This window comes from Pan paniscus, chromosome 16, assembly GCF_029289425.2.
Source record: "Pan paniscus chromosome 16, NHGRI_mPanPan1-v2.0_pri, whole genome shotgun sequence".
Classification (NCBI taxonomy): domain Eukaryota; kingdom Metazoa; phylum Chordata; class Mammalia; order Primates; family Hominidae; genus Pan; species Pan paniscus.
The window spans coordinates 16,987,046-17,011,237 of NC_073265.2; positions in this window are offsets into that span (position 1 = coordinate 16,987,046).

The window sequence follows — 24,192 nt, forward strand, 5'->3', positions numbered from 1 at the left end:
ATGGAATGGAATGGAACGGAACGGAATCAACCGGAATGGAATGGAATGGAGTGGAATGGAATCAACCCGAAAGGAATGGAATGCAATGGAATGGATTGGAATGGTATCAACCCGAATGGAATGGAATGGAATGGAATGGAATGGAATGGAATGGAATGGAATCAACCCTAATGGAATGGAATGGAATGGTATGGAATGAAATGCAATGAAATGGAACGGAATGGAATCAACCCCAATGGAATGGAAAGGAATGGCATGGAATGGAATGGAATGGAATGCAATCAACCCGAATGGAGTGGAGTGGAATGCAGTGGAATGGAATGGATTGGAATGGAACGTAGTCAAATGAATCTAATGGAATGGAATGTAATGGAATGGACTGGAATCAACCCGATTGGAACTGAAAGGAATGGAACGGAATGGAATCAACCAGAATGAAATGGAGTGGAATGGAGTCAAACCGAATGGAATGGAATGCAATGGAACGGAACGGAATGGAATGGAATGGAATGGAAAGTAATGGAATGGAATGGAATCAACCCGAATGGAAAGGAATGGAATGGAATGGAATGGAGTGGAATCAACCCGAATGGAATGGAATGTAATGGAATGGAATGGAATCAACCGGAATGGAATGGAATGGAATGCAATGGAATGGAGTGGAATGGAATCAACCCGAATGGAATGGAATGGAATGGAATGGAATGCAATCAACCCAAATGGAATAGAATGGAATGGAATGGAATGGAATGGAATGGAATGGAATGGAATGGAGTCAACCCGAATGGAATGGAATGGATTGGAATAAACCAGAATGGAATGGAATGGTATTGATTGGAATGAAATGGAATGGAATGGAATGGAAAGGAATCAACCCGAATGGAATGGAAGGCAATGGAATGGAATGGAATGGAATCAACCCGAATGGAACGGAATGGAATGGAATGGAATGGAATGGAATAGAATGCAAAGCAGTCAACCAGAATGGAATGGAATTGAATGGAATAGAATGCAAAGCAATCAACCAGTATGGAATGTAATGGAATGGAATGGATTGGAATGGAATCAACCTGAATGGAATGGAATGGAATGGTATGGAATGGAATGGAATGGAATCAACCCGACTGGAATGCAATGGAATGGAATGGAATGGAATGGATTGGAATGAAATCAACCAGAATAGAATGGAATGGAATGGAATGGAATGGGATGGAATGGAATGGAATGGATTGGAATGAAATCAACCAGAATAGAATGGAATGGAATGGAATGGAATGGAATGGAATGGAAAGGAATGGATTTGAATGGAATCAAAACGAATAGAATGGAATGGAATGGAATGGAATGGAAAGGAATGGAATCAACCCGAATGGAATGGAATCAACCCGAATGCAATGGAATGGAATGGAATGGAATCAACCGGAATGGAATGGAATGGAATGGAATGGAAGTGAACGGACTGGAATCAACCCGAATGGAATGGAATGGAAGGGAGTGGAATGGAATGGAATGGAATGGAATGCAATCAACCCAAATGGAATGGAATGTAATTGAATGGAATGGAATGGAATGGAATGAAATGGAACGAAATGGAATCAACTCGAAAGGAATGGAAAGGAATGGAACGGAAAGGAATGGAATCAACCCGAATGGAATGGAATGGAATGGCATTTAATGGAATGGAATGGAATGGAATCAACACGAATGGAATGGAATGCAATGGCATGGAAGGGAATGGAATGGAATGCAATGAAATGGAACGGAATGGAATCAACCCGAATGGAATGGAACGGAATGGAATGGAATGGAATGGAATGGAATGGAAGGGAATGGAAGCAACCCGAATGGAGTGGAGTGGAAAGGAATGGAATGGAATGGATTGGAATGGAAAGGAATCAAAATGAATCTAAAGGAATGGAATGGAATGGAATGGACTGGAGTGGAATAGAATCAACCCGAATGGAATGGAATGGGATGGAATGGAATGGAATGGAATGGAATCACCCCGAAAGGAATGGAATGGAATGTACTGGAGTGGAATAGAATCAACACGAATGGAATGGAATGGAATGGAATGGGATTGAATGGAATGGAATGGAATCACCCCGAATGGAATGGAATGGAATGGAATGTTTTGGAATGGAATTGAATGGAATCAACGCGAATAGAATGATCTGGAATGGAATGGAATGGAATGGAATGGAATGGAATGGAATCAATCCGAATGGAATGAAATGGAATGGAATGGAATGGAATGGTATGGAATCAACCCGAATGGAATGGAAAGGATAAGAATGGAATGCAAAGGAACGGAATGGAATCAACGCGAATGGAATGGAATTGAATGGAATGCAATGCAATGGAATGGAATCAACCCGAATGCATTGGAATGGAATGGAATGGAATGGAATGGAATGGAATGGAATCGACCCAAATAGAATGGAATGGAATGGAATGGAATCAAATGGAATGGAATCAACCCAAATGGAATGGAATGGAATGGAATGGAATGGTATGGAATGGAATGGAATGGAATCAACCTGAATGGAATGGACTCAACCTGAATGGAATGGATTGGAAAAGAATGGAATGGAATGGAATCAACCGAAATGGAATGGTATGGAATAGAATGGAAAGGAATGGAATGGAATGGAATCAACCCAAATGGAATGGAATGGAATGGAACGGAATGGAATGGAATGGAATGGAATGGAATCAACCCGAATGGAATGGAATGGAATGGAATGGCATGGAATGGAATGAAATGGAATGGAATCAACCCGAATGGAATGGAATGGAATGGCATCAAACCGAATGGAATGGAATGGAATGAAATGGAATGGAATTAACCCAAATGCAGTGGAAAGGAATGGTATGGAAAGGAATCAACCAGAATGGAATGGAATGCAATGGTATGGAATGGAATGGAATGGAATGCAATGGAGTCAATACTAACGGAAAGGAATGGAATGCAATGGAATGGAATGGAAGGGAATAGAATGGAATGGATTGGAATGGAATGGAATGGAATGGAATGGAATGGAATGGAATGGAATATAATGGAATCGAATCACCCCGAATGGAATGGAATGGAATGGAATGCTATGGAATGGAATGTAATGGAATGGAATCAACCCGATTGGAATGGAATGGAATGGAATGGAATGCAATGGAATAGAATGGAATCAACCTGAAGGTAATGTAATGGAATGGAATGGAATGGAATGGAATGGAATGGAATGGAATGGAGAGGAATCAACCCGAATGAAATGGAATGGAATGGAATTGAATGGGATGGAATGGAATGGAATCAACGAGAAAGGAAGGGAATGGAAGGGAATGGATTGAAATAGAATGGAATGGAATGGAATCAACCCTAATGGAAGGCAACGGAATGGAATGGAATGAAATGCAATGAAATGGAAAGGAATGGAATCAACCCGAATGGAATGGAAAGGAATGGAATGGAATGGAATGGAATGGAAGGGAATGGAATCAACCCGAATGGAGTGGAGTGGAAAGAATGGAATGGAATGGATTGGAATGGAACGGAATCAAAATGAATCTAATGGAATGGAATGGAATGGAATGGACTGGAATCAACCCGATTGGAATGGAATGGAATGGAACGGAATGGAATCAACCAGAATGGAATGGAGTGGAATGGAATCAACAAGAATGGAATGGAATTGAATGGAATGGAATCAACCAGAATGGAATGGAATGGAATGGAATGGAATTGCATGGAATCAACCAGAATGAAATAGAATAGAATGGAATAAAATGGAATGGAATGGAAAAGAATGGAATGGTTTCAACACGAATCTAATGGAATGGAATGGAATGGGATGGAATGGAATCGAATGGAATCAACCGGAATGGAATGGAATGGAATCACCCCGAATGGAATGGAATGGAATGGAATGCTATGGAATGGAATGGAATGGAATGGAATCAACCCGATTGGAATGGAATGGAATGGAATGGAATGGAATGGAATGGAATGGAATGGAATGGAATCAACCTGAATGTAATGTAATGGAATGGAATTTAATGGAATGGAGAGGAATCAACCCGAATGAAATGGAATGGAATGGAACTGAATGGAATGGAAAGGAATGGAATCAACACGAAAGGAATGGAATGGAAGGGAATGGAATGGAATTGAATGGAATGGAATGGAATCAACCCTAATGGAAGGCGATGGAATGGAATGGAATGAAATGCAATGAAATGGAACGGAATGGAATCAACCCGAATGGAATGGAAAGGAATGGAATGGAATGGAATGGAATGGAATGGAAGGGAATGGAGTCAACCCGAATGGAGTGGAGTGGAAAGGAATGGAATGGAATGGATTGGAATGGAACGGAATCAAAATGAATCTAATGGAATGGAACGGAATGGAATGGACTGAAATCAACCTGAGTGGAACGGAATGGAATGGAGTGGAATGGAATCAACCCGAATGGAATGGAATGGAATGGAATCAACCCGAATGGAATGGAATGGAACGGAATAGAATGGAATAAACCGGAATGGAATTGAATGGAATGGAATGGAATGGAATAAACCCGAAAGGAATGGAATGCAATGGAATGGAATGGAATGGAATGGAATGGAATGGAATGGAATGGAATGGAGTCAAGCCGAATGAAATGGAATGGATTGGAATCAACTCGAATGGAATGGAATGCAATGGAATTGATTGGAATGGAAAGTCACGGAATGGAATGGAATGGAATGGAATGGAATGGAATGGAGTGGAATGGAGTGGAGAAAACCGAAGTGTATGGAATGGAATGGAATGGAATGGAATGGAATGGAATAAACCCGAATGGAATGAAATGGAATGGAATGGCATGGAATGGAATGGAATGGAATGGAATGGAATGGAATGGAATGCAATGGAATCAAGCCGAATGGAATGGAATGGAATGGAATGGAATGGAAAGGAATCAACCCGAATAGAATGGATTGCAATGGAATGGAATGGAATGGAATCAACCCAAATGGAAGGGAACGGAATGGAATGGAATGGAATAGAATTCAAAGCAGTCAACCAGAATGGAATGGAATGGAATTGAATTGAACGGAATAGAATGCAAAGCAATCAACCAGAATGGAATGGAATGGAATGGAATCAACCCGAATGGAATGGAATAGATTGGAATCAACTCGAATGGAATGGAATGGAATGGAATGGAATGGAATCAACACAAATGGAATGGAATGGAATCGAATGGAAATGAATGGAATGGAATGGAATGGGATGCAATGCAAGCAACCCGAATGGAATGGACTGGAATGCAATGGAATGGAATGCAATGGAATCAACCCCAATGGAACGGAATGCAGTGGAACTGAATGGAAAGGAATGGAATCTATCCGAATGGAATGGAATGGAATGGAATCAACTCGAATGGAATGGAATGGAATGGAATGGAATGGAATATAATAAACCCGTTTGGAATGGAATGGAATGCAATGGAATGGAATGGAATGGAATCAACCCGAAAGGAATGGAATGGAATGGATTGGAATGGAATATAATCAACCCGATTTTAATGGAATGCAATGGAATGGAATGGAATGGATTCAAACCGAATGGAATGGAATGGAATGGAATGGAATGCAATCAAACCAAATGGAATATAATGGAATGGAATGGAATGGAATGGAATGGAATGGAATGGAATGGAATGGAATGGAATGGAATGGAGTCAACCCGAATGGAATGGAATGGATTGGAATCAACCCGAATGGAATGGAATGGTATTGATTGGAATGGAATGGAATGGAATGGAATGGAAAGGAATCAACCAGAATGGAATGGATGGCAATGGAATGGAATGGAATGGAATCAACCCGAATGGAATGGAATGGAATGGAATGGAAAGGAATGGAATGGAATGCAAAGCAGTCAACCAGAATGGAATGGAATTGAATGGAATAGATTGCAAAGCAATCAACCAGAATGGAAAGTAATGGAATGGAAAGGATTGGAATGGAATCAACCTGAATGGAATGGAATGGAATGGTATGGAATGGAATGGAATGGAATCAACCTGAATGGAATGGATTCAACCTGAATGGAATGGAATGGAAAAGAATGGATTGGAATGGAATCAACCGGAATGGAATGGTATGGAATAGAATGGAAAGGAATGGAATGGAATGGAATCAACCCAAATGGAATGGAATGTAATTGAATGGAATGGAATGGAATGGAATGAAATGGAACGAAATGGAATAAACTCGAATGAAATGGAAAGGAATGGAACGGAAAGGAATGGAATCAACCCGAATGGAATGGAATGGAATGGCATTTAATGGGATGGAATGGAATGGAATCAACACGAATGGAATGGAATGCAATGGCATGGAATGGAATGGAATGGAATGAAATGAAATGGAACGGAATGGAATCAACCCGAATGGAATGGAACGGAATGGAATGGAATGGAATGGAATGGAATGGAATGGAAGGGAATGGAATCAACCCGAATGGAGTGGAGTGGAAAGGAATGGAATGGAACGGATTGGAATGGAACGGAATCAAAATGAATCTAATGGAATGGAATGGAATGGAATGGACTGGAATCAACCCGATTGGAACGGAATGGAATGGAACGGAATGGAATCAACCAGAATGGAATGGAGTGGAATGGAATCAACCCGAATGGAATGGAATGGAATGGAATGGAATGGAATGGCATGGAATCAACCAGAATGAAATAGAATGGAATGTAATAAAATGGAATGGAATGGAAAGGAATGGAATGGTTTCAACACGAATCTAATGGAATGGAATGGAATGGGATTGAATGGAATCGAATGGAATCCACCGGAATGGAATGGAATGGAATCACCCCGAATGGAATGGAATGGAATGGAATGCTATGGAATGGACGGAATGGAATGAAATCAACCCGATTGGATTGGAATGGAATGGAATGGAATGGAATGGAATAGAATGGAAACAACCTGAATGTAATGTAATGTAATGCAATGTAATGGATTGGAATGGAAGGGAGAGGAATCAACCCGAATGAAATGGAATGGAATGGAATTGAATGGAATGGAATGGAATGGAATCAACCAGAAAGGAATGGAATGCAAGGGAATGGAATGGAACAGAATGGAATGGAATGGAATCAACCCTAATGGAAGGCAATGGAATGGAATGGAATGAAATGCAATGAAATGGAACGGAATGGAATCAACCCGAATGGAATGGAAAGGAATGGAATGGAATGGAATGGAATGGAATGGAATGGAATGGAATCAACCCGAATGAAGTGGAGTGGAAAGGAATGGAATGGAATGGATTGGAATGGAACGGAATCAAAATGAATCTAATGGAATGGAATGGAATGGAATGGACTGGAATCAACCCGATTGGAACGGAATGGAATGGAACGGACTGGAATCAACCAGAATGGAATGGAGTGGAATGGAATCAACCCGAATGGAATGGAATGGAATGGAATGGAATCAACCCGAATGGAATGGAATGGAATGGAAAGGAACGGAGTGGAATGGAATGGCATGGAATCAACCAGAATGAAATAGAATGGAATGGAATAAAATGGAATGGAATGGAAAGGAATGGAATGGTTTCAACACGAATCTAATGGAATGGAATGGAATGGGATTGAATGGAATCGAATGGAATCCATCGGAATGGAATGGAATGGAATCACCCCGAATGGAATGGAATGGAATGCTATGAAATGGACGGAATGGAATGAAATCAACCCGATTGGAATGGAATGGAATGGAATGGAATGGAATAGAATGGAATCAACCTGAATGTAATGTAATGTAATGCAATGTAATGGAATGGAATGGAAGGGAGAGGAATCAACCCGAATGAAATGGAATGGAATGGAATTGAATGGAATGGAATGGAATGGAATCAACCCTAATGGAAGGCAATGGAATGGAATGGAATGAAATGCAATGTAATGGAATGGAATGGAATCAACCCGAATGGAATGGAAAGGAATGGAATGGAATGGAATGGAATGGAATGGAATGGAACAGAATGCAAAGCAGTCAACCAGAATGGAATGGAATTGAGTGGAATAGAATGCAAAGCAATCAACCAGAATGGAATGTAATGGAATGGAGTGGATTGGAATGGAATCAACCTGAATGGAATGGAATGGAATGGTATGGAATGGAATGGAATTGAATCAACCTGAATGGAATGGACTCAACCTGAATGGAATGGAATGGAAAAGAATGGAATGGAATGGAATCAACCGGAATGGAATGGTATGGAATAGAATGGAAAGGAATGGAATGGAATGGGATCAACCCGAATGGAATGGAATGGAATGGAATGGAATAGAATGGAATGGAATCAACCTGAACGGAATGGAATGGAATGGAATGGCATGGAGTGGAATGAGATGGAATGGAATCAACCCGAATGGAATGCAGTGGAATGGCATCAACCCGAATGGAATGGAATAGAAAGAAATGGAACGGAATTAACCCAAATGCAATGGAACGGAATGGTATGGAATGGAATCAACCCGACTGGATTGGAATGGAATGGAATGGAATCAACCCAAATGGTTTGGAATGGAATGCAATGGAATGGAACGGAATGGAATGGAATGGAATGGAATCAACACGAATTTAACGAAATGGAGTGGAATGGAATGGAATGGAATCAAGCCGAATGGAGTGGAGTGGAAAGGAATGGAATGGAATGGATTGGAATGGAACGGAACCAAAATGAATCTAATGGAATGGAATGGAATGGACTGGAATCAACCTGATTGGAACGGAATGGAATGCAACGGAATGGAATCAACCAGAATGGAATGGAGTGGAATGGAATCAACCCGAATGGAATGGAATGGAATCAACCCGAATAGAATGGAATGGAATGGAAAAGAATGGAATCAAACCGAATGGAATGGAATGGAATGGAATGGAATCAACCCAAATGGAATGGAATGGAATGGAATGGAATGTTATCAGCACGAATGGAATGGAATGGAATTGAATCAATGAGAATGGAATGGAATAAATTGGAATGGAATGGAATAAACGCGAATGGAATGGAAGGGAATAGAATGGAAAGGAATCAACCCGAATGGAATGGCATGAAATGGAATGGAAAGGAATGGAATGGAATGGAATCAACCGGAATGGAATGGAATGGAATGGAATGGAATCAACACGAATGGAATGGAATGCAATGGAATGGAATGGAATGGAACGGAATCAACTCGAATGGAAAGAATGGAATGGAATAGAATGGAGTGGAATGGAATCAACCCGAATGGAATGGATTGTTATGGAATGGAATGGAATGGAGTGGAATGGAATGGAATCAACACGAAAGGAATGGAATGGAATGCAATGGAATGGAAACAACACGAATGGAAAGGAATGGAGTGGAATGGAATGGAATGGAATGGAATGGAATGGAATGGAATCAACCACAATGGAATGGAATGGAATGGAATGGAATGGAATGAAATGGAATGGAAAAGAATGGAATCAAACCGAATGGAATGGAATGGAAAGGAATGGAAAAATCCCGAATGGAATCGATTGTAATGGAATGGAATGGAACGGAAAGAATAGAATCAACCCGAAGGGAATTCAATGGAATGCAATGGAATGGAATGGAATCAACCGGATTGGAATGGAATGGAATGGAATGGAAAGGAATCAATGCGAATGGAATGGAATGGAATGGAATGGAATGGAATGGAATGGAACAGAATGGAATGGAATGGCATGAAGTGGAATGGAATGGAATCAACCCGAATGGAATGCAATGGAAGGGAATGGAATGGAATGGAACGGAACGGAATCAAACCGAATGGAATGGAATTGAAAGGAATGGAATGGAATCAACACGAATGGAATGGAATGAAATGGAACGGAAAGGAATGGAATGGAATGGAATCAACCGGAATGGAATGGAATGGAATGGAATGGAATCAACACGAATGGAATGGAATGCAATGGAATGGAATGGAATGGAACGGAATCAACTCGAATGGAAAGGAATGGAATGGAATAGAATGGAGTGGAATGGAATCAACCCGAATGGAATGGATTGGAATGGAATGGAACGGAATGGAGTGGAATGGAATGGAATCAACACGAACGGAATGGAATGGAATGGAATGGAATGCAAACAACACGAATGGAATGGAATGGAGTGGAATGGAATGGAATGGAATGGAATGGAATCAACCAGAATGGAATGGAATGGAATGGAATGAAATGGAATGGAATAGAATCAACCCGAAGGGAATTGAATGGAATGCAATGGAATGGAATGGAATCAACCGGCTTGGAATGGAATGGAATGTAATGGAATGGAATGGAATGGAATCAACCTGAATGTAATGGAATGGAATGGAATGGAATGGAATGGAATGGAATGGAATGGAGAGTAAGCAACCCGAATGAAATGGAATGGAATGGAATTGAATGGAATGGAATGGAATGGAATCAACCCGAAAGGAATGGAATGGAAGGGAATGGAATGGAATTGAATGGAATGGAATGGAATCAACCCTAATGGAAGGCAATGGAATGGAATGGAATGAAATGCAATGAAATGGAACGGAATGGAATCAACCCGAATGGAATGGAAAGGAATGGAATGGAATGGAATGGAATGGAATGGAATGGAAGGGAATCAACCTGAATGGAGTGGAGTGGAAAGGAATAGAATGGAATGGATTGGAATGGAACGGAATCAAAATGAATCTAATGGACTGGAATGGAATGGAATGGACTGGAATCAACCCGATTGGAACGGAATGGAATGGAACGGAATGGAATCAACCAGAATGGAATGGAGTGGAAGGGAATCAACCCGAATGGAATGGAATGGAATGGAATCAACACGAATGGAATGGAATGGAGCGGAATAGAGTGGAATAAACCGGAATGGAATGGAATGGCATGGACTGGAATGGAATAAACCCGAATGGAATGGAATGGAATGGAATGGAATGGAATGGAATGGAATCAACCCGAATGGAATGGAATGGCATGGAATGGAATGGAATGGAATGGAATGGAATGGAATGGAATGGAGTCAATCCGAATGGAATGGAATGGAATGGAATGGAAAGGAATTGAATGGAATAGAATGTAATGGATTGGAATGGAATGGAATGGATTGAAATGGAATATAATGGAATGGAATCAACCCGAATGGAATGGAATGGTATGGAATGCAATGGAATGGAATGGAATGGAATCAACCCGTTTGGAATGGAATGGAATGGAATGGAATGGAATCAACCCGAATGGAAGGGAATGTAATGGAATGGAATGGAATGGAATCAACCCGAATGAAATGAAATGGAATGGAATGGAATAGAATGGAATCAACCTGAATGAAATGGAATGGAATGGAATGGAATGGAATGGAATGGAATGGAATGGAATCAACCCGAAAGGAATGGAATGGCAGGGAATGGAATGGAATAGAATGGAATGGAATGGAATCAACCAAAATGGAATGGAATGAAATGGAATGCAAAGGAAAGGAATAGAATGGCATGGAATCAACCCGAATCGAATGGAATAGATAGGAATGGAATGGAATGGAATCAACCCGAATGGAATGCAATGGAATGGAATGGAATGGAATGGAATCAACCCGAATGTAATGGAATTCAAAGGAATGGAATGGATTCGAATCAACACGAAAGGATTGGAATGGAATGGAATCAACTCAAATGGAATGGAGTGGAATGGAATGGAATCCAATCAACCCGAATAGAATGGAATGGAATGGAATGGAATGGAATGGTATGGAATGCAATGGAATCAATCCGAAATAAATGGAATGGAATAGAGTGGAATGGAATGGAATCAACCCGAATGGAATGGAATGGAATGGAATGGAATGAACCCGAATGGCATGGAATGGAATGGAAAAGAATGGAATCAAAACGAATGCAATGGAATGGAATGGAATGGAATCAACCCAAAAGGAATGGAATGGAATGGAATGGAATGGAATCAGCCCGAATGGAATGGAATTGAACGGAATGGAAAGGAATCAACACGAATGGAATGGAATGGAATGGAATGGAATGGAATGGAACAAACCTGAAAGGAATGGAAGGGAATTGAATGGAAACGAATCAACCCGAATGGAATGGAATGAAAAGGAATGGAAAGGAATGGAATGGAAAGGAATCAACCGGAAAGGAATGGAATGGAATGGAATCAACCCGAATGGAATGGAATCCAATGGAATGGAATGGAATCGAATCAACACGAATGGAATGGAATGAAATAGAATCAACTCGAATGGAAAGGAATGGAATGGAATGGAATGGAATCAGCCCGAATGGAATGGAATGGAATGGAATGGCATGGAAAAGAATGGAATCAAACCGAATGGATTGGAATGGAATGGAATGGAAACAACCCCAATGGAATCGATTGGAATGGAATGGAATGGAATGGAATGGAATGGAATAGAATCAAACCGAATGGAATTGAATGGAATGCAATGGAATGGAATGGAATCAACCGGAATGGAATGGAATGGAACGGAATGGAATGGAATGGAATGGAATGGAATGGAATCAATGCGAATGGAATGGAATGGAATGGAATGGAATGGAATGGAATGGCATGGAGTGTAATGGAATGGAATCAACCCGAATGGAATGCAACGGAAGGGAATGGAATGGATTGGAACGGAACGGAATCAACCCGAATGGAATGGAATGGAGTGGAATGGAATCAACCTGAAAGGAATGGAATGCAATGGAATGGATTGGAATGGTATCAACCCGAATGGAATGGAATGGAATGGAATGGAATGGAATGGAATGGAATGGAATGGAATCTATCCGAATGGAATGGAATTGCATGGAAAGGAATGGAATGGAATGGAATGGAATCAACCCGCATGGATTGGAATGGAGAGGAATGGAAGGGAATGCAATGCTATGGAATCAATCCGAATGGAATGGAATGCAATGGAATGGAATGGAATCAACACGAATGGAGTGGAATGGAGGGGAATGGAAGGGAATGCAATGCTATGGAATCAATCCGAATGGAATGGAATGCAATTGAATGGAATGCAATGGAATGGAATCAACCCGAATGGAAAGGAATGGAATGGAATGGAAAGGAATAAACCCGAAAAGAATGGAATGTAATGGAATGAAATGAAATGAAATGGAATGGAGTGGAATCAACCCGAATGAAATGGAATGGAATGGAAATGAATGGAAAGGAATGGAATGTAATCAACCCGAAAGGAATGGAATGGAAGGGAATGGAATGGAGTAGAATGGAATGGAATTGAATCAACCCTAATGGAATGGAATGGAATGGTATGGAATGAAATGCAATGAAATGGAACGGAATGGAATCAACCCCAATGGAATGGAAAGGAATGGCATGGAATGGAATGGAATGGAATGCAATCAACCCGAATGGAGTGGAGTGGAATGCAATGGAATGGAGTGGAGTGGAATTCAATGGAATGGAATGGATTGGAATGGAACGGAGTGAAAATGAATCTAATGGAATGGAATGTAATGGAATGGACTGGAATCAACCCGATTGGAACTGAATGGAATGGAATGGAATGGAATGGAATCAACCAGAATGAAATGGAGTGGAATGGAATCAACCCGAATGGAATGGAATGCAATGGAATGGAACGGAATGGAATGGAATGGAATGGAAAGGAATGGAGTGGAATGGAATCAACCCGAATGGAATGGAATGGAATGGAATGGAATGGAATGGAATGGAATGGAATGGAGTGGAATCAACCCGAAGGGAATAGAATGCAATGGAGTGGAATGAAATGGAATCAACCCGAATGGAATGGAATGGAACGGACTGGAATCAACCCGAATCGAATGGAATGGAAATGAATAGAATGGAAGGGAATGGAATGGAATCAACGCGAATTCAATGGAATGTAATTGAATGTAATGGAATGGAATGAAATGGAACAAAATCGAATCAACCCAAATGGAATGGAATGGAATAGAATGGAATGGAATGGAATAGAATGGAATGGAACGAAATGGAATCAACCCGAACGGAATGGAATTGAATGGAATGGAATGGAATCAACCCGAATGGAATGGAATCAACCCGAATGGAATGGAATGGAACGGAATGGAATGGAACCAACAGGAATGGAATGCAACGGAAGGGAATGGAATGGATTGGAACGGAACGGAATCAACCCGAATGAAATGGAATGGAGTGGAATGGAATCAACCTGAAAGGAATGGAATGCAATGGAATGGATTGGAATGGTATCAACCCGAATGGAATGGAATGGAATGGAATGGAATGGAATGGAATCTATCCGAATGGAATGGAATTGCATGGAAAGGAATGGAATGGAATGGAATGGAATCAACCCGCATGGATTGGAATGGAGAGGAATCAAGTCGAATGGAATGGAAAGGAATGGAATGGAATGGAATGGAAAGGAATGGAATGGAATGGAATGGAATGGAATGGAATCAATGCGAATGGAATGGAATGGAATGGAATGGAATGGAATGGAATGGAATGGCATGGAGTGTAATGGAATGGAATCAACCCGAATGGAATGCAACGGAAGGGAATGGAATGGATTGGAACGGAACGGAATCAACCCGAATGGAATGGAATGGAGTGGAATGGAATCAACCTGAAAGGAATGGAATGCAATGGAATGGATTGGAATGGTATCAACCCGAATGGAATGGAATGGAATGGAATGGAATGGAATGGAATCTATCCGAATGGAATGGAATTGCATGGAAAGGAATGGAATGGAATGGAATGGAATCAACCCGCATGGATTGGAATGGAGAGGAATCAAGTCGAATGGAATGGAAAGGAATGGAATGGAATGGAATGGAATGGAATGGAATGGAATGGAATCAACACGAATGGAGTGGAATGGAGGGGAATGGAAGGGAATGCAATGCTATGGAATCAACCCGAATGGAATGGAATGCAATGGAATGGAATGCAATGGAATGGAATCAACCCGAATGGAAAGGAATGGAATGGAATGGAAAGGAATAAACCCGAAAAGAATGGAATGTAATGTAATGAAATGAAATGGAATGGAGTGGAATCAACCCGAATGAAATGGAATGGAATGGAAATGAATGGAATGGAATGGAATGTAATCAACCCGAAAAGAATGGAATGGAAGGGAATGGAATGGAGTAGAATGCAATGGAATTGAATCAACCCTAATGGAATGGAATGGAATGGTATGGAATGAAATGAAATGAAATGGAACGGAATGGAATCAACCCCAATGGAATGGAAAAAATGGCATGGAATGGAATGGAATGGAATGCAATCAACCCGAATGGAGTGGAGTGGAATGCAATGGAATGGAGTGGAGTGGAATTCAATGGAATGGAATGGATTGGAATGGAACGGAGTGAAAATGAATCTAATGGAATGGAATGTAATGGAATGGACTGGAATCAACCCGATTGGAACTGAATGGAATGGAATGGAATGGAATCAACCAGAATGAAATGGAGTGGAATGGAATCAACCCGAATGGAATGGAATGCAATGGAACGGAACGGAATGGAATGGAATGGAATGGAATGGAAAGGAATGGAATGGAATGGAATCAACCCGAATGGAATGGAATGGAATGGAATGGAATGGAATGGAATGGAGTGGAATCAACCCGAAGGGAATGGAATGCAATGGAGTGGAATGAAATGGAATCAACCCGAATGGAATGGAATGGAACGGACTGGAATCAACCCGAATCGAATGGAATGGAAATGAATAGAATGGAAGGGAATGGAATGGAATCAACGCGAATTCAAAGGAATGTAATTGAATGTAATGGAATGGAATGAAATGGGACAAAATCGAATCAACCCAAATGGAATGGAATGGAATAGAATGGAATGGAATGGAATAGAATGGAATGGAACGAAATGGAATCAACCCGAACGGAATGGAATTGAATGGAATGGAATGGAATCAACCCGAATGGAATGGAATCAACCCGAATGGAATGGAATGGAATGGAATGGAATGGAATCAACCGGAATGGAATGGAATGGAATGCAATGGAATGGAGTGGAATGGAATCAACCCGAATGGAATGGAATGGAATGGAATGGACTGGAATCAACCCGATTGGAATGGAATGGAATGGAACGGAATGGAATCAACCAGAATGGAATGGAGTGGAATGGAATCAACAAGAATGGAATGGAATTGAATGGAATGGAATCAACCAGAATGGAATGGAATGGAATGGAATGGAATTGCATGGAATCAACCAGAATGAAATAGAATAGAATGGAATAAAATGGAATGGAATGGAAAAGAATGGAATGGTTTCAACACGAATCTAATGGAATGGAATGGAATGGGATGGAATGGAATCGAATGGAATCAACCGGAATGGAATGGAATGGAATCACCCCGAATGGAATGGAATGGAATGGAATGCTATGGAATGGAATGGAATGGAATGGAATCAACCCGATTGGAATGGAATGGAATGGAATGGAATGGAATGGAATGGAATGGAATGGAATGGAATCAACCTGAATGTAATGTAATGGAATGGAATTTAATGGAATGGAGAGGAATCAACCCGAATGAAATGGAATGGAATGGAACTGAATGGAATGGAAAGGAATGGAATCAACACGAAAGGAATGGAATGGAAGGGAATGGAATGGAATTGAATGGAATGGAATGGAATCAACCCTAATGGAAGGCGATGGAATGGAATGGAATGAAATGCAATGAAATGGAACGGAATGGAATCAACCCGAATGGAATGGAAAGGAATGGAATGGAATGGAATGGAATGGAATGGAAGGGAATGGAGTCAACCCGAATGGAGTGGAGTGGAAAGGAATGGAATGGAATGGATTGGAATGGAACGGAATCAAAATGAATCTAATGGAATGGAACGGAATGGAATGGACTGAAATCAACCTGAGTGGAACGGAATGGAATGGAGTGGAATGGAATCAACCCGAATGGAATGGAATGGAATGGAATCAACCCGAATGGAATGGAATGGAACGGAATAGAATGGAATAAACCGGAATGGAATTGAATGGAATGGAATGGAATGGAATAAACCCGAAAGGAATGGAATGCAATGGAATGGAATGGAATGGAATGGAATGGAATGGAATGGAATGGAATGGAGTCAAGCCGAATGAAATGGAATGGATTGGAATCAACTCGAATGGAATGGAATGCAATGGAATTGATTGGAATGGAAAGTCACGGAATGGAATGGAATGGAATGGAATGGAATGGAATGGAGTGGAATGGAGTGGAGAAAACCGAAGTGTATGGAATGGAATGGAATGGAATGGAATGGAATGGAATAAACCCGAATGGAATGAAATGGAATGGAATGGCATGGAATGGAATGGAATGGAATGGAATGGAATGGAATGGAATGCAATGGAATCAAGCCGAATGGAATGGAATGGAATGGAATGGAATGGAAAGGAATCAACCCGAATAGAATGGATTGCAATGGAATGGAATGGAATGGAATCAACCCAAATGGAAGGGAACGGAATGGAATGGAATGGAATAGAATTCAAAGCAGTCAACCAGAATGGAATGGAATGGAATTGAATTGAACGGAATAGAATGCAAAGCAATCAACCAGAATGGAATGGAATGGAATGGAATCAACCCGAATGGAATGGAATAGATTGGAATCAACTCGAATGGAATGGAATGGAATGGAATGGAATGGAATCAACACAAATGGAATGGAATGGAATCGAATGGAAATGAATGGAATGGAATGGAATGGGATGCAATGCAAGCAACCCGAATGGAATGGACTGGAATGCAATGGAATGGAATGCAATGGAATCAACCCCAATGGAACGGAATGCAGTGGAACTGAATGGAAAGGAATGGAATCTATCCGAATGGAATGGAATGGAATGGAATCAACTCGAATGGAATGGAATGGAATGGAATGGAATGGAATATAATAAACCCGTTTGGAATGGAATGGAATGCAATGGAATGGAATGGAATGGAATCAACCCGAAAGGAATGGAATGGAATGGATTGGAATGGAATATAATCAACCCGATTTTAATGGAATGCAATGGAATGGAATGGAATGGATTCAAACCGAATGGAATGGAATGGAATGGAATGGAATGCAATCAAACCAAATGGAATATAATGGAATGGAATGGAATGGAATGGAATGGAATGGAATGGAATGGAATGGAATGGAATGGAATGGAGTCAACCCGAATGGAATGGAATGGATTGGAATCAACCCGAATGGAATGGAATGGTATTGATTGGAATGGAATGGAATGGAATGGAATGGAAAGGAATCAACCAGAATGGAATGGATGGCAATGGAATGGAATGGAATGGAATCAACCCGAATGGAATGGAATGGAATGGAATGGAAAGGAATGGAATGGAATGCAAAGCAGTCAACCAGAATGGAATGGAATTGAATGGAATAGATTGCAAAGCAATCAACCAGAATGGAAAGTAATGGAATGGAAAGGATTGGAATGGAATCAACCTGAATGGAATGGAATGGAATGGTATGGAATGGAATGGAATGGAATCAACCTGAATGGAATGGATTCAACCTGAATGGAATGGAATGGAAAAGAATGGATTGGAATGGAATCAACCGGAATGGAATGGTATGGAATAGAATGGAAAGGAATGGAATGGAATGGAATCAACCCAAATGGAATGGAATGTAATTGAATGGAATGGAATGGAATGGAATGAAATGGAACGAAATGGAATAAACTCGAATGAAATGGAAAGGAATGGAACGGAAAGGAATGGAATCAACCCGAATGGAATGGAATGGAATGGCATTTAATGGGATGGAATGGAATGGAATCAACACGAATGGAATGGAATGCAATGGCATGGAATGGAATGGAATGGAATGAAATGAAATGGAACGGAATGGAATCAACCCGAATGGAATGGAACGGAATGGAATGGAATGGAATGGAATGGAATGGAATGGAAGGGAATGGAATCAACCCGAATGGAGTGGAGTGGAAAGGAATGGAATGGAACGGATTGGAATGGAACGGAATCAAAATGAATCTAATGGAATGGAATGGAATGGAATGGACTGGAATCAACCCGATTGGAACGGAATGGAATGGAACGGAATGGAATCAACCAGAATGGAATGGAGTGGAATGGAATCAACCCGAATGGAATGGAATGGAATGGAATGGAATGGAATGGCATGGAATCAACCAGAATGAAATAGAATGGAATGTAATAAAATGGAATGGAATGGAAAGGAATGGAATGGTTTCAACACGAATCTAATGGAATGGAATGGAATGGGATTGAATGGAATCGAATGGAATCCACCGGAATGGAATGGAATGGAATCACCCCGAATGGAATGGAATGGAATGGAATGCTATGGAATGGACGGAATGGAATGAAATCAACCCGATTGGATTGGAATGGAATGGAATGGAATGGAATGGAATAGAATGGAAACAACCTGAATGTAATGTAATGTAATGCAATGTAATGGATTGGAATGGAAGGGAGAGGAATCAACCCGAATGAAATGGAATGGAATGGAATTGAATGGAATGGAATGGAATGGAATCAACCAGAAAGGAATGGAATGCAAGGGAATGGAATGGAACAGAATGGAATGGAATGGAATCAACCCTAATGGAAGGCAATGGAATGGAATGGAATGAAATGCAATGAAATGGAACGGAATGGAATCAACCCGAATGGAATGGAAAGGAATGGAATGGAATGGAATGGAATGGAATGGAATGGAATGGAATCAACCCGAATGAAGTGGAGTGGAAAGGAATGGAATGGAATGGATTGGAATGGAACGGAATCAAAATGAATCTAATGGAATGGAATGGAATGGAATGGACTGGAATCAACCCGATTGGAACGGAATGGAATGGAACGGACTGGAATCAACCAGAATGGAATGGAGTGGAATGGAATCAACCCGAATGGAATGGAATGGAATGGAATGGAATCAACCCGAATGGAATGGAATGGAATGGAAAGGAACGGAGTGGAATGGAATGGCATGGAATCAACCAGAATGAAATAGAATGGAATGGAATAAAATGGAATGGAATGGAAAGGAATGGAATGGTTTCAACACGAATCTAATGGAATGGAATGGAATGGGATTGAATGGAATCGAATGGAATCCATCGGAATGGAATGGAATGGAATCACCCCGAATGGAATGGAATGGAATGCTATGAAATGGACGGAATGGAATGAAATCAACCCGATTGGAATGGAATGGAATGGAATGGAATGGAATAGAATGGAATCAACCTGAATGTAATGTAATGTAATGCAATGTAATGGAATGGAATGGAAGGGAGAGGAATCAACCCGAATGAAATGGAATGGAATGGAATTGAATGGAATGGAATGGAATGGAATCAACCCTAATGGAAGGCAATGGAATGGAATGGAATGAAATGCAATGTAATGGAATGGAATGGAATCAACCCGAATGGAATGGAAAGGAATGGAATGGAATGGAATGGAATGGAATGGAATGGAACAGAATGCAAAGCAGTCAACCAGAATGGAATGGAATTGAGTGGAATAGAATGCAAAGCAATCAACCAGAATGGAATGTAATGGAATGGAGTGGATTGGAATGGAATCAACCTGAATGGAATGGAATGGAATGGTATGGAATGGAATGGAATTGAATCAACCTGAATGGAATGGACTCAACCTGAATGGAATGGAATGGAAAAGAATGGAATGGAATGGAATCAACCGGAATGGAATGGTATGGAATAGAATGGAAAGGAATGGAATGGAATGGGATCAACCCGAATGGAATGGAATGGAATGGAATGGAATAGAATGGAATGGAATCAACCTGAACGGAATGGAATGGAATGGAATGGCATGGAGTGGAATGAGATGGAATGGAATCAACCCGAATGGAATGCAGTGGAATGGCATCAACCCGAATGGAATGGAATAGAAAGAAATGGAACGGAATTAACCCAAATGCAATGGAACGGAATGGTATGGAATGGAATCAACCCGACTGGATTGGAATGGAATGGAATGGAATCAACCCAAATGGTTTGGAATGGAATGCAATGGAATGGAACGGAATGGAATGGAATGGAATGGAATCAACACGAATTTAACGAAATGGAGTGGAATGGAATGGAATGGAATCAAGCCGAATGGAGTGGAGTGGAAAGGAATGGAATGGAATGGATTGGAATGGAACGGAACCAAAATGAATCTAATGGAATGGAATGGAATGGACTGGAATCAACCTGATTGGAACGGAATGGAATGCAACGGAATGGAATCAACCAGAATGGAATGGAGTGGAATGGAATCAACCCGAATGGAATGGAATGGAATCAACCCGAATAGAATGGAATGGAATGGAAAAGAATGGAATCAAACCGAATGGAATGGAATGGAATGGAATGGAATCAACCCAAATGGAATGGAATGGAATGGAATGGAATGTTATCAGCACGAATGGAATGGAATGGAATTGAATCAATGAGAATGGAATGGAATAAATTGGAATGGAATGGAATAAACGCGAATGGAATGGAAGGGAATAGAATGGAAAGGAATCAACCCGAATGGAATGGCATGAAATGGAATGGAAAGGAATGGAATGGAATGGAATCAACCGGAATGGAATGGAATGGAATGGAATGGAATCAACACGAATGGAATGGAATGCAATGGAATGGAATGGAATGGAACGGAATCAACTCGAATGGAAAGAATGGAATGGAATAGAATGGAGTGGAATGGAATCAACCCGAATGGAATGGATTGTTATGGAATGGAATGGAATGGAGTGGAATGGAATGGAATCAACACGAAAGGAATGGAATGGAATGCAATGGAATGGAAACAACACGAATGGAAAGGAATGGAGTGGAATGGAATGGAATGGAATGGAATGGAATGGAATGGAATCAACCACAATGGAATGGAATGGAATGGAATGGAATGGAATGAAATGGAATGGAAAAGAATGGAATCAAACCGAATGGAATGGAATGGAAAGGAATGGAAAAATCCCGAATGGAATCGATTGTAATGGAATGGAATGGAACGGAAAGAATAGAATCAACCCGAAGGGAATTCAATGGAATGCAATGGAATGGAATGCAATCAACCGGATTGGAATGGAATGGAATGGAATGGAAAGGAATCAATGCGAATGGAATGGAATGGAATGGAATGGAATGGAATGGAATGGAACAGAATGGAATGGAATGGCATGAAGTGGAATGGAATGGAATCAACCCGAATGGAATGCAATGGAAGGGAATGGAATGGAATGGAACGGAACGGAATCAAACCGAATGGAATGGAATTGAAAGGAATGGAATGGAATCAACACGAATGGAATGGAATGAAATGGAACGGAAAGGAATGGAATGGAATGGAATCAACCGGAATGGAATGGAATGGAATGGAATGGAATCAACACGAATGGAATGGAATGCAATGGAATGGAATGGAATGGAACGGAATCAACTCGAATGGAAAGGAATGGAATGGAATAGAATGGAGTGGAATGGAATCAACCCGAATGGAATGGATTGGAATGGAATGGAACGGAATGGAGTGGAATGGAATGGAATCAACACGAACGGAATGGAATGGAATGGAATGGAATGCAAACAACACGAATGGAATGGAATGGAGTGGAATGGAATGGAATGGAATGGAATGGAATCAACCAGAATGGAATGGAATGGAATGGAATGAAATGGAATGGAATAGAATCAACCCGAAGGGAATTGAATGGAATGCAATGGAATGGAATGGAATCAACCGGCTTGGAATGGAATGGAATGTAATGGAATGGAATGGAATGGAATCAACCTGAATGTAATGGAATGGAATGGAATGGAATGGAATGGAATGGAATGGAATGGAGAGTAAGCAACCCGAATGAAATGGAATGGAATGGAATTGAATGGAATGGAATGGAATGGAATCAACCCGAAAGGAATGGAATGGAAGGGAATGGAATGGAATTGAATGGAATGGAATGGAATCAACCCTAATGGAAGGCAATGGAATGGAATGGAATGAAATGCAATGAAATGGAACGGAATGGAATCAACCCGAATGGAATGGAAAGGAATGGAATGGAATGGAATGGAATGGAATGGAATGGAAGGGAATCAACCTGAATGGAGTGGAGTGGAAAGGAATAGAATGGAATGGATTGGAATGGAACGGAATCAAAATGAATCTAATGGACTGGAATGGAATGGAATGGACTGGAATCAACCCGATTGGAACGGAATGGAATGGAACGGAATGGAATCAACCAGAATGGAATGGAGTGGAAGGGAATCAACCCGAATGGAATGGAATGGAATGGAATCAACACGAATGGAATGGAATGGAGCGGAATAGAGTGGAATAAACCGGAATGGAATGGAATGGCATGGACTGGAATGGAATAAACCCGAATGGAATGGAATGGAATGGAATGGAATGGAATGGAATGGAATCAACCCGAATGGAATGGAATGGCATGGAATGGAATGGAATGGAATGGAATGGAATGGAATGGAATGGAGTCAATCCGAATGGAATGGAATGGAATGGAATGGAAAGGAATTGAATGGAATAGAATGTAATGGATTGGAATGGAATGGAATGGATTGAAATGGAATATAATGGAATGGAATCAACCCGAATGGAATGGAATGGTATGGAATGCAATGGAATGGAATGGAATGGAATCAACCCGTTTGGAATGGAATGGAATGGAATGGAATGGAATCAACCCGAATGGAAGGGAATGTAATGGAATGGAATGGAATGGAATCAACCCGAATGAAATGAAATGGAATGGAATGGAATAGAATGGAATCAACCTGAATGAAATGGAATGGAATGGAATGGAATGGAATGGAATGGAATGGAATGGAATCAACCCGAAAGGAATGGAATGGCAGGGAATGGAATGGAATAGAATGGAATGGAATGGAATCAACCAAAATGGAATGGAATGAAATGGAATGCAAAGGAAAGGAATAGAATGGCATGGAATCAACCCGAATCGAATGGAATAGATAGGAATGGAATGGAATGGAATCAACCCGAATGGAATGCAATGGA